Below are 9,517 nucleotides of genomic sequence, written 5' to 3'. Positions count from 1 at the left end.
CAGACAAAGGTAGACGTGGAAAGAAACTTTCAAAAAGCAACAGGGTACAAGAAAGATAGGCAACAACTAACAAATAGGGGCAGGGAGATGCAGAAAGAAAGTGCAGAAAGCAACAGGACACAGGATAGAAAAGGAAGAATTAAGAATTATAAACAAGGAAATGGATAGAGGGAGTCGTAGAAAGAAAATTTAGAAAGCGATGGTGTGCAGGAAACCAGCAAGAAATTAAAATTAGGTCAGGGAGACGGAGAGACGGAAAGGTAGCAAGAAAATTTAAAAAGTGACTGCGTTGGAGAAACATACGCAAGAATTAAAAAGATAGGGATGGAGAGGTTAAAAGAAAGTTTCAAGAGCGATGGGGTACAAGAAACATAGGGAAGAATTAAAAAATAGGGACACAGACGCTGATATAAGAAAACTGTGGTGGGTTGACGGTGGCTGGCCGCCTGCCAAACCGCTCTATCGCTCCCCCTCCTCAACAAGACAGGGGAAGAAAATACGACAAAAATGCTTGTAGGTTGAGATAAGGACAAAGAGATCGTTCACCAATTACTATCACAGGCAGAACAGACTCGACTTGGGGAAATTAATTTAATTTATTGTCAATCAAAATCAGAGTAGGATAAAGAGAAATAAGAACATCTAAATAACACCTTCCCCCCACCCTATTCTTTTTTCCTAAGCTCATCTTCGCTCTCGACTTCTCTACATCCTCCCCCCGAGCAATGCAGGGGGACAGGGAGCGAGGGTTGCGAGCAGTTCATCGCACGTCATCTCTGCCACTCCTTGCTCCTCACGCTCTTTTTCTGCTCCAGCGTGAGGTCCCTCCCACGGGGCCACAAGTGCTGACAGAAGCCCATTCCAGCGCTAGCTCTCCATGGGGTCTCAGCTTCCTTCAGGCACATCCACCCGCTGCGGCGTGGGGTCCTCCACGGGCTGCACGTGCACGTCTGCTGCACCGTGGACCTCCACGGGCTGCAGGAGAACAACCTGCGTCACCATGTTCTTCGACCACAGGCTGCAGGGGAATCTCTGCTCCGGTGCCTGGAGTACCTCCTCCCCCTCCTTCTTCACTGACCTTAGTGTCTGCAGGGCTCTTTAACACTCACATTTCCTCTATCGCAGCTTCTGCACAGCATTTTTTAGCCCTTCTTAAACGTCCATCACAGAGGCGTTACCAGCGTTGCTGATGGGCTCAGCTTTGATCGGCAGCAGATCCGTCTCAGAGACGGAACTGGCTGTGCCCAACATGGGGGCGACTCCTGGTCCCTTCTCACAGAACCCACCCCTGCAGCCCCTGCCCCGCCCCAGCTAACAAAACCTTACCGCGTAAACCCAATACAACAGCGATCGGCTACAGGGCAGAGAAGGGGGATTGAAAAATAGGGAAAGGGACCCACAGAGAGAGAGGCACAGAGGAAAAAAATTAGCTATGGGCTACAGGCCCGAGAGGAGGAAATGACAGGGAACCAGACAGACAGAGATGGATAAAAACAAAGAATAGTGATGGGCCACAGAGCAGAGAGGGAGGATTTTAAAAAGGGGACTGTGATATGGACAGAGATAAACAGAAATACCAAAAAAACTCGATGAGCTGAAAGGGAGAGACAGAGGAATTAAAGAATAGGAACAGGGAGCCAGACAGAGAAAGAACGATACAGACAAAAATGGGCCGTGGGACAGAGAGGGAAGAAATGAAAACATAGGAACAAGAGAATCTAAGAAAGGAAAAATGTATCTAGAATACAGGGCAGAGAGAGGGGAATTAAAAAATAGGGACATGAAGACAGACGGAGTTGGGGGGGGTAGGAACTGTGAAGGGCTAACGGGCAGACGGGGAGAAATTTAAGAAATTGGGATAGGAAGACAGATAGATAGATGGAGAAAGACAAAACTAGTGATGGACTGCAGGACAGAGACAGAGGATGAAAAAGAGGGACAAGGAACAGGATAGAAGCACAGAGAAAAAAAGAAACCGGAAAAGTAGAATGATAGATAAAGATGGGGACTTGGAGAATGAGAGAGGGAGAGGTGCAGAGAAGAAAAAAAAAATGACCGCAGTAAAAGAAAGAGAACGGGGGGGCAGGGAGGGACCGGGATGCAGAAGAGGAACTACACGGCCTCGAGGCTCCAGGACTCACCGCAGCTCCCGCTCTCAGAGCTGCTGGAGAATTTCACAGTTCAGACGCATCTTCGTGTCTCCCTCTCTGTCTCCTTCCTCCTCCGTAGCTGCGGTCGCTTGACTGTCATCCACCTGAGAGAATAAATCAGTGTCTCACAGCTCTTACAATACGAGGCTTACCAGATACATAGCCTCACACGCGCACACTCTGCGTGGCTGTAGCGTGCTTTTGGTTACGCGTACAGACATACCGTGCGGTGCACGTTGGTGATCGGATCTGCCGAGGACTACGCTAAAAGGGATGCTCCCTCACCTGGTGAGGCAGGCTGGCTCCTGCCTGCAGCTGGAGGCAGCTGCCAGCTGGATCCTCTTTATTTTATTCTTCAGCTGCTTTACCTTTTTCTGGCCTCTCCAGCTTCAGCCGCAGCAGCTCCTGCCCACAGCCAGTAAGCGTCCAGCTGTCCCTTTTCGCCCATGCCGCTAGGAGAATGAGGCCAAAGGCGACCCACACAAACCTGAGCCAGACGCAATCAACAACATCCCCGGAGAGGAACCGACGACCGAGTCCTCAGGCAGGAACCCCTCCTTCTGCAGGAGCTCCTGGAGACACCGCTCTTTCCCCGAACTGATGCTAATGGCACCTGCATTTATGGAGAATAAAGCATATTCAAGGGCCAGCTTGCTGCCGTGAGGACAGGGTTTGAGGGCAGTCTGTGGCTACGGGACAGGCTTCAAGGGAGGTGCTGGAGCTGGAGACAGCTGCAGGGGGTGAGCAGGGCTGGAGGAGTTTTCTTGAGTTGGGGAAGCACCCGGCACCTTTTCCAGGGGGTGGGAAGGCCTCCGGGTACCCAGAGGGGTGGGGGCAGCCATCTCCTGCGCCTCTTCCTGCTTCCTCTCCACCGGCTCTCAGAAAATCCCTGGAAGCAGCCCTGAGGGGGCCTGACTTCTACCAGAGGCTGGCAGAAGTCTCCCAGTCGCTCGCCCTTGTTCTCGTGGGGGACTTCAACTTTCCGGATGTCTGCTGGAAATACCACACGGCAGAGAGGAAACAGTCGAGGAGGTTCCTGGAGTGTGTGGAGGATAACTTCCTGACGCAGCTGGTAAGCGAGCCCACCAGGGGAGATGCCTCGCTTGACCTGCTGTTCACGAACAGAGAAGGGCTGGTGGGAGATGTGGTGGTCGGAGGCCGGCTTGGGCTTAGCGACCATGAAATGGTAGAATTTTCGATACTTGGTGAAGTCAAGAGGGGGGCCAGCAAAACCGCTACCATGGACTTCCGGCGGGCGGACTTTGGCCTGCTCAGGACATTGGTCGAGAGGGTTCCTTGGGAGACAGTCCTGAAGGGCAAAGGGGTCCAGGAAGGCTGGACGTTCTTCAAGAAGGAAGTCTTAAAGGCGCAGGAGCGGGCTGTCCCCATGTGCCGCAAGAAGAACGGGCGGGGAAGGCGACCGGCCTGGCTGAACGGGGAGCTCTGGCTGGGACTCAGGGAAAAAAGGAGAGTTTATCACTTGTGGAGGAAGGGTCAGGCAACTCAGGAAGAGTACAGGGATCGCGTTAGGTCGTGCAGAGAGGAAATTAGAAAGGCAAAAGCCCGGCTAGAACTCAACCTGGCCACTGTCGTGAGAGACAACAAAAAATGCTTTTATAAGTATGTTAATGATAAAAGGAGAGCCAAGGAGAATCTCCATCCTCTATTGGATGCGGGGGGGAACGTTGCCACCAAGGACGAGGAAAAGGCTGAGGTACTCAACGCCTTCTTTGCCTCAGTCTTTAGTAGTCAGAGTAGTTATCCTCAGGGTACTCAGCCCCCTGAGCTGGAAGACAGGGACGACGAGCAGGATAAACCCCCCATAATTCAAGAGGATGAAGTTCATGACCTGCTATGCCACCTGGACATTCACAAGTCTATGGGGCCGGATGGGATCCACCCGAGGGTACTGAGGGAGCTGGCGGAGGAGCTTGCCGAGCCGCTCTCCATCATTTACCAGCAGTCCTGGTTAACTGGGGAGGTCCCGGACGACTGGAGGCTCGCCAATGTGACTCCCATCTACAAGAAAGGCCGGAGGGAGGATCCGGGGAACTACAGACCGGTCAGCCTGACCTCGGTGCCGGGGAAGATCATGGAGCGGTTCATTTTGAGGGCGCTCATGAGCCATGTCCGGGACAACCAGGGGATCAGGCCCAGCCAGCACGGGTTCATGGAAGGCAGGTCCTGCTTGACCAACCTGATCTCCTTCTATGACCAGGTGACCCGCCTAGTGGATGAGGGAAAGGCAGTGGATGTGGTCTACTTGGACTTCAGTAAGGCCTTTGACACTGTCTCCCACAGCATTCTCCTAGAGAAGCTGGCGGCTCACGGCCTAGACAGGTCCACTCTTCGCTGGGTAAAAAACTGGCTGGACGGCCGAGCCCAGAGTTGTGGTGAACGGAGTTAAATCCAGTTGGCGGCCGGTCACGAGCAGTGTTCCCCAGGGCTCAGTACTGGGGCCGGTCCTGTTCAATATCTTCATCAATGATATGGACGAGGGGATCGAGTGCTCCCTCAGTAAGTTTGCAGACGACACCAAGTTGGGCGGGAGTGTTGATCTGCTGGAGGGTAGGAAGGCTCTGCAGAGGGACCTGGACAGGCTGGATCGATGGGCCGAGGCCAACTGTATGAGATTCAACAAGGCCAAGTGCCGGGTCCTGCACTTCGGCCACAACAACCCCAGGCAACGCTACAGGCTTGGGGAAGAGTGGCTGGAAAGCTGCCCAGAGGAAAAGGACCTGGGGGTACTGGTTGACAGCCGGCTGAACATGAGCCGGCAGTGTGCTCAGGTGGCCAAGGCGGCCAACGGCATCCTGGCCTGTATCAGAAATAGTGTGGCCAGCAGGAGCAGGGAGGTGATCGTGCCCCTGTACTCGGCACTGGTGAGGCCGCACCTCGAATACTGTGTTCAGTTTTGGGCCCCTCACTACAAGAAGGACATGGAGGTGCTGGAGCGTGTCCAGAGGAGGGCAACGAAGCTGGTGAAGGGCCTGGAGCACAAGTCTTATGAGGAGCGGCTGAGGGAACTGGGGGTGTTTAGCCTGGAGAAGAGGAGGCTGAGGGGAGACCTCATCGCGCTCTACAACTACCTGAAAGGAGGTTGTAGCGAGGTGGGTGTTGGTCTCTTCTCCCAAGTAACTAGCGATAGGACAAGAGGAAATGGCCTCAAGTTGCGCCAAGGGAGGTTTAGATTGAACATTAGGAAAAATTTCTTTACTGAAAGAGTGGTCAGGCCTTGGAACAGGCTGCCCAGGGAAGTGGTGGAGTCACCATCCCTGGAGGTATTTAAAAGACGTGTAGATGAGGCCCTTAGGGACATGGTGTAGTGGGCATGGTGTGTTGGGTTGACGGTTGGACACGATGATCTTAGAGGTCTTTTCCAACCTGTATGATTCTATGATTCTATGACTCCAACTGACCGTCAGCCTGTTGCACTGGTGCGTCAGAAATGTGCGGCTCATCGGCACGCTCAGGCACACATGCCCCAGCAGCACCATCCCCTGGGGCTACAGCCCTTTGACATAGAGGGGCCATCACCATCAGCCTCACTGACTCCCCCTGGAGCTCCTCCAGCCCCAGCCCACAGCTGCAGCCATGGCCCCTCACACCCACTATTTAGCCTGCTCCCCTGGACTCTGACAGTCACTCACCATGTACAAAGGACTACAGGCACAGCCATGAGAGCAAAGGACACAGCAAGTGTTTATTCGTTAATGCGTTTAAGTTCCAGGAGCGAGTCTGCTCCAGGTCTCGGTGCCTGTACCGACACAACTCGGCAATCGTTACTGGAGCAGCAGATACAGAGAACGAAAATACAGTGAAGGGGAACAGGACACAGGAATAGAAAGAAAAAAATAAAATGAGGAAGAAGGACCGAGGAGCAGAGAAAGTAAGATATAGGGAAAAGGACACTGAGATGGATAAGTTGATAAAAAAGGAATGAGGAGCCCTGAAGGGACATGGCAAAAGAGAAACAGGGTCAGGGAGCAGAACAGAGGCAAAGAGAGAGAAAATTATGAGCACAGAGCAGAACAGATGGATCGAGAGAGAAATGGAATGAAAGAAATAAGGAAGGAGATAGAGGCGGGGGGAAAGTTAGGAAACAAACTAGAGGAACTGGGGGGGGGGAAAGAGACAAACATATCAGGACAAAGAGAACGAGAACGAAAAACTGGCGCTGGGCTGCGGGATGACAAAAAAGGCCAGGGAGCAGAACAAAGGGGAATAATGGGACAGTGAGCTGGGCAGGGGGATACAGCATGAAACAATGGGACAAGCAGTGGTATGGAGCTATACAGACAAAAAGTTAGGGGGAGGATGGAGAACAAAGTGAATAAGAGAAAAAGGACAGGGAGCGGGGCAGAGATGGAGAAAGAACCATTAGAGACAGAGAGAGAAAGAGAGCAACAGGACCGAGACAGAGAGATGGAGAAAGAAAGAAAAAGCAGTGATGGGTAGTAGGCCAGAGGGACAAGGAAAGAAAGGAGGAAGGACAGAGGGATATAGAAAACAGATGAAGACAGGGAGCCACAAAGTGGGATACCGCGAAAGAAAGAGGGACAGGGAACACAAGAAAAAAACAGGGATAGACAGGTGAGGCAATAAATAAGAGGGACAGGGAGTAGCACAAACGGTCACAGAGAGTAAGAGATGAACAGGAAGGAGGACAGGGACAATGAGAAACAGAATGAAAAAAAACAGCAACAGTGAGCAAAACAAAGGGATAGAAAGAGAAGGAAGGAAGGAGAGAGATAGGAAGGCAGGGACACAGAGCAGCACGTACAGGCGCAGAAAGGAAAAGAAAGCCAGGAAACAGGCCAGAGAAATTGCACGGGGAAAAAGAGACAGGTGCAGATCAGGACAAAGAGATGGAAAAGGAAAAAATGGCAATGGGCGGCAGGACAGAGATAGAGGATGAAAAAAAGGAGGGAGACGGAGCAGGACAAAAGCGCAGAGAGAAAAAGAAAAGGGAACGGAAGAACAAGAGAGAGAAAGGGAGAGAGGAAGAACGAGCAGGAGAGAAAAAAGGAGAGGTACAGGAAAGGGGAAAAAAAAAAAAACACCAAACACACAGCAGCATGGGAAAAAGGGGGGGCCAGGAGAGGGGCAGGGAGGGCCCAGGATGCATGAGAGGGGAGACAGGGCCCTGAGGGCCCAGGACTCACCGCAGCTCTCGCTCTTGGCGCGACCGGGAGAATTTGACAGTTCAGATGCTTCTTTCTCCTTCTCTCCTCCCTTCCTCTTCTGTAACTCTGGTCACTTGGCTGTCCTCCACTTAAGAGAATACATGGGTATCTCGCAGCTCTGACGAGACGAGGCTTCATAGGCTCCCTCGCTCATGCGCTACGCGGCCGTACCGCGCTGTTGGTGACGCATACAGACCCTGCGGTCCGTGTTGGCAACCTGGCCTGCTGCAGACTACGAATAGGGATCCCTCCTCACCTGGAGAGGCAGGCTTTCTCTCGCCTGCAGTGGGAGGCAACTGCAAGCCACATGGCCTTCGATGTCATCTTCTTTACCTTTCTCTGGCCTCTACAGCTTCAGCCGCGGCAGCCCCTGTCCACAGCCAGTAAGTGCTCCGTCTGTCCCTTTTTGCCCCCAACGCCACGAGGAGAGCGAGGCCGGACAGAGACAACCCACACAAGCCTGAGGTGTCTGCAGTCAACAGCATCCTCAGGGGAGGAACAGAAAACTGCAGCCTCAGCATGGCCTCTGGGAGTAGGAAAGAAGAAGCAGTGACCGTTATTAGCGTAGATTTCTGAAGCCTCTCCTTCCACAGAGAGACGCTGCTCCTTCTGCACCGCTGCTAACAGCACCCGCATCAAGGGAGAATCCAGCGCATTCAAGGGCCAGCTTGCGGCCTTCACAACAGGGCTTGGGGGTGGCCTGCGGCTACGGGACAGGCTTCAGGGGAGGTGCTGGAGCTGGGGGCAGCCGCACAGGGCAACCTGGACAAAGGGAGGCTCACAAAGAACTCTGGTGAGCTGAGGAGGCACCCAGCATCTGTGCCTGGGAGATGTCTGCCCTCTTCCCTTCTATCAGCTCTTGGGTAACTCCCTGGGGCTGCCCTGACCCAGCTCATCTCCAGAAGACTGGGAGCCTGACAGAGCAGACGGTTTGAAGCTTTGCAGCCCACCACCCCCAGGTAGCCAGAAGACACCCCTGTACTCGCCGAAGGGCTCACTCGCCTCACCGGTGGTCCTGGCCCTGACCCACCACCGGGAATCATGCCCCACACACCACCATGCTGCGGCAGCAGGAGCGCTGCTGCGCACCTGTGTGGTGCCGGCGCTGCAGTACCGCGCTGTGGCCACGGGGCGGCAGCAGCAGCGAGCACCCACCGGGCGGCACGTGCCCGGGGGCAGCACTAACGCTGCAGTTCCACGCTTTGCACACCCAGCGCCCGCTAGCACCGCGCACGTTGGGCGGCGGTGGAGGCAGCAATGAGTGCGGCAGCATTACCTCGAAGGCACCGCAGGATCGCATTGCCGTTACCAGCTGAAGGGAAAGTGGAGAACGGCGGCACCTCCGCGGCGCCCACCTGCAGCACCGCGTTTCGTTCGCCAGACGGCAGCATCGAGCACGGACGAGCGCCACACCCCGCATGCGCGGCGCCCGATCTGCAGTGCCGCATTTTGGTCGCCGGGCAGCAGCAGCGAGAGTAGAGGTGCGTGCAACCGCGCACGCACGGCGTGCGAGCAGCAGTATCGCTATTCGGACGCTGAGCGGCGCGCCACCGCGCATGCGCTCGCGAGGGGCGGCCGCACCGCTTGTTGGGGAGCGGCCGCAGCTGGAAGCCCGCAGAAAACTACAAGAAACCGGCAACAAAACTACACATCGTGCTGCGCCACGGGGGCCGCGGCGGTAGCAACGACAACGCCGCGCCGCACGCGCTCGAGAGCAAGGCGGCTGCCAGGCAGCCAAGTCCGCAAAAACTACACCTCCCGGCATGCCCTGGCAAACACAGCATGGCCGCCCGGAAGCCGAGTGCCGGAAGACTACACCTCCCTGCATGCTCCGAGGAGCAAACATGTCCGACCGTAAACCTCGCACCCCAGGACTACACCTCCCGGCATGCCGCGAGGCAGCCTTCCCTCCCTTCTGACCCTGCGGGGACACCGTTCCCTCCCCCGCCAACGCACCCGGAGACCCCAGTGCAACCCCGCGGTCCAAAGCGCGGCTCCGAGCAGCCCCCGCCGCCCGGCTCCGACACGGCGCGCCCCTCCGCCTGGCTCCGACACGGCGCGCCCCTCCGCCCGGCTCCCGACAGTCCTCGCCGCTGGCTCCGACACGGCGCGGCACCCCCGCACCCGTGCCGCCGCCGCTCCGTGCCTCCGACACGGACCCCGCCGGCCCCCCCGCAACCA

The 9,517-nt window shown here is 55.3% G+C and overlaps 1 long non-coding RNA gene across 1 annotated transcript; it reads right to left on the bottom strand.

The window, feature by feature from the left end:
* Window positions 1–577: 577 nt before the first annotated feature.
* On the bottom strand, window positions 578–2,686 carry LOC142091555 (uncharacterized). Its single transcript, XR_012676844.1, has 3 exons — window positions 2,374–2,686; window positions 2,142–2,254; window positions 578–975 (listed from the first exon to the last, which is right to left on the bottom strand). It is a non-coding gene; the product is annotated as an uncharacterized LOC142091555 (long non-coding RNA).
* Window positions 2,687–9,517: the final 6,831 nt, after the last annotated feature.

This window comes from Calonectris borealis, chromosome 21, assembly GCF_964195595.1.
Source record: "Calonectris borealis chromosome 21, bCalBor7.hap1.2, whole genome shotgun sequence".
Classification (NCBI taxonomy): domain Eukaryota; kingdom Metazoa; phylum Chordata; class Aves; order Procellariiformes; family Procellariidae; genus Calonectris; species Calonectris borealis.
The sequence above is the reverse complement of the archived record's forward strand: the minus strand, read 5'-3'. Positions and strand labels throughout refer to the sequence as shown.